The following is a 3,703-nucleotide window of genomic DNA, read 5'->3' on the forward strand; positions in this document are numbered from 1 at the left end:
CGGCGGCCGCCGTCCCGCAGAGCCCCGCCCCGCCGCCCCTGCTTCCCGCCGGCCTGGCGGACGTTTTCGCGCCAAAGGCGAGTTCGCCTGGCGGGGCGGCCTTCGGCCGTGCTCGGCGTGGGGGAGGCGGGTTCCCGCCCCGGGTGGGGGCTTAGAGTGTAAATTCCGGCGGCAGGCGGGCAGCCTGGTCAGTATCCCGCTTCCTCAGTCTTGCGCTGGGCTTCCTGTAAGCGCTGTGGGGGGTGTTGGTGTTGTCAGTGAACTGGTAAACGCCGGGGAGGACTTAAGCCTGTGGTGGAGGAAGGCGGCCAGCACGGTGTTTAGCTGCGGTGAGCTGAGCAGCGACAGTAACCGGAGTTTAAAACTCCACTCGTGCACCCGGGGCGCTGCGGGGGAAACGTGGAGCCGTGGAAACCCCCACTCCCTGCGTGGAAGGTGTCTCGGGCAGCTCGGGCAGTAGGTGGGCTGCGCCTGAGGGACTTCCCTCAGGTGAAAAGGGTGTACATTAAGCCAGGTGAGGGTCAGGCCTAAGTTTGGAGGGAGGCTTGGCTCCTCGTTCGTGGCGTTGGCGAGCGGGATGGCCTAAGGCCGCTTGTGCCAGGCGATGCCGTGGCTGACAGCCGGGACTGAAGAGCAGCTGGTGGCCCGCGATGCGTGCCAGCGGGAACTGTTTCAGTATCTATGAAAAATTGCTTAGAATCGCTCTGCCACCTGCAAAGTCATTAATCTCTGCCTAAACCGGGAATTTTGCTGTAATTAAGGTAGCTAAGGGCTGACTCTTTTTCAGTTCTGAAACCCTTTAAAAAGCGCTAGCGGCCCAAGCTTCCTGCAGTAGTGTTATTTCATGTTACGGTGTACTTGCCATACTGTGAACACAGTCTTTAATTGCAAAATGGTAAAGGCTGCCTGGCAATTTGGTTTGTTGTGCAGAGCTGAATCTTATTATATGCGATTCACTCACTGTTCACTGCAGAGGTCAGAGTAGAGGTTCTGGCTGGGTTAGTCTTTTTTGAAAGCTGGTATTGCTTTAATGCAGACTGTTGTGTCTTAGTACATAATTACAGCTTTTGAGGTTTTTTTTGTTGTTGTGGTGGTTGGTTTTTTTTTCTCCTTTTGAAGACAGCTAAGGGCTAAAGAGGTGGCAACGTCCAAGAAAAACTGCCCGGCTGTTTACAATTTATCCTGTGCTTACACTGTCTTTTAAATCCAAAGAAAATAAGAAAATAGTAGAATTAACTTGATAACCTTGGAGTCCAAGGCAGCCAAGCGGTGTGCCACAATGAATATTGCCAACGCCTTCTCCTCCATCCCTTTGGCAGCAGAGCCCAGGCCACGGTTTGCTTTCATGTGGAGGGGTGTCCAATACACCTGGAATTAACTGGCCTGGGGTGGAAGCACAAAGTTTATCTGCTTTTACCCTTCCTTTCCTCTTCCCCACTCCCACTGGGCAGGGAGCAAGCAGCTGTGTGGTGCTGAGCTGCCCCCCAGGGTTAACCCCCAACAGGTGTGGGGAACCAGTCCTGCACTTTGCTTCCAAAAGCACAGCCTGAGTCCTCTTTCCTGCTGGGCAGATTTGGAGAGCTCAGTGAACACAGATGGGTTTTCACAGGAAAATGTTGTAGTTGAGCTTCAGAAGCAAAGTAAAGCTTTGTGTTTGTTTTGAGCAGATGACTCCCTGGCTATTCCTTACCAATATCCTTTATAGTTCCTTAGTTTAAAAAATTGCATTATTGTAATTACCATTTATATATCATGAAAGAAAAAAAAAAAAACCCAAAACATTTTAACTGGTGGAGAAGCAGCAGGATTGTAGACTCCATGTAAAATGCTAAACTTCCTGCAAGTTACTGGGAATAAAGGACTACACAAGTTTGACTTCCAAAACTACCAAACCAGAGTTGCTCCCTATCAAAGCAACATAAAAGTTCTGAAGTTACTGTTTGCAAGATTTCAAACCAAGTTCTAACAATGCACATTTCCCACTAAAATATCCTGTTAAGATTACATTCAGGACAAATGCATTTTGCAGTTTGATTTATGATCATAATTATTTTCAGTTAGCTAAGAAAAGCTGCATGAAAGGATTCTGCATACAAAGGAATCACAGTCTCCATCCGAATTCTTGTTCTTGTGCAGCTACTGTTAATAAATCAAACTACAGCATGAGCTCAAATAACTCTTAACAGAACTGGGATAAGCACAGTTCTTACAGGAACGTATTTGCTGAATTCTAGAGCAAGAAACGTAGTTCTCAGAGGGTTTTTTTTTTTTTTTTGGGGGGGGGGGGGTTTGTTGTTGGCATGAAATATAAGTCAGTAATTTTGCTCCTTATTGGAAGGATGCACTTCCGATGTGGAATATATTACCAGTTCCTATGAACAAAAGTAATTAAGTTAAATTCATTCCAGTTGGCTTAGCTGAATAAACAACTGTTTTGAAACTTGGATTCATCAGTAGTAAGTCTGTGATGATACAATGCACTTAGCTTTGTAAAGTACAACTGGGTACACTGTAAGATTTTAAAGTTAATAATTTGGGGAAGACTCCATGGTAAATTAATTACAACAGACTCATAAGCAAAGCTGCAAAGTATGTTATTCCTTGAATTGTCTGACTTCTAAACAAAGTTTAACTTTTACATTTCCAGTACTTTACCTAACTGACCTTTAGTATGATTGTTTTCTAATGGAGAACTCATCACAAAACATTAAAATTAAGTCTTGTTCAATGGCAGCTGCAAAAGATGATTTGCCCTTTTGTGAAATTCTGCACAATTTATACACAGCCTCACTGACCTTTTTGCAGCATAACCAATATGTGACTTCTCTGACATTTAAAAATCAAGGTAGCAACAATAACACAGACTGTCTAAACCATACCTCCTCCTGAAAGCTTTATCATGTAAAATGTTAAGCAAAAATTAAGTCAGGAATTACAAATATGTATGAATATTAAAGTAACTCTATTGCAGTGCCCAAGTAAGGAATGTTGCTCCTTGGCATCCACACTTACAAAAATGTTTTAAATTTGAAAAACAACTATCAGTCCATAAAAGGAATTTTCAAATACACTGGTTCCTCTCCAAACGCAGGGCACATCCTTTTGGTTGGGAGGAGGAGGAAGAGAAGTAGCTTTGCACATCACTGCAAATTAAGGAGGTTCAAGTGATTCATTTGAGAAAAAGGATGTCTAGAAAGAATTTCAGAAGTACTCTGACTTACAGAAACACCCAATTTCTCTAAATGTACACAGCTGGGCTCTTCACAGCATTTATAAATGAAAAAAACTGAAATAGGTTGGCTTACATTATTTGCTTTTTTTTCATTGCCAACAGATACATGAAATCCTTGCTGATTTGTTTTGTTTGTTATCCTAGAGGCTGGGTCAGGCAGGAAAACACACTACCTGCTCTCAAACTCGCTGTCCATTTATTTTCTCAGAATACTATATATCCCTTGTGTATTCCATGAGTGTGTGTAACCTTCTATCCATTCTCAAATAGTAATATAAAATAAAGAACAAGTCTATGGCTTGTATACAAGTTTCAAAAAAAAAAGGGGGGGGGGAGAAGATACAAAGGAAATAGATTTAAACTTTAGGCAGTTATTGCATCATTAAAAAAAACCCCAACCCTTACTGGTTCATGATTATCTTGTGAGGATACAAAGCAAAAACCAGAGAGAGAGATATTGGATCTAATTTA

Source organism: Haliaeetus leucocephalus, unplaced genomic scaffold (assembly GCF_000737465.1).
Source record: "Haliaeetus leucocephalus isolate CR32 unplaced genomic scaffold, Haliaeetus_leucocephalus-4.0 Scaffold451, whole genome shotgun sequence".
Taxonomy (NCBI): domain Eukaryota; kingdom Metazoa; phylum Chordata; class Aves; order Accipitriformes; family Accipitridae; genus Haliaeetus; species Haliaeetus leucocephalus.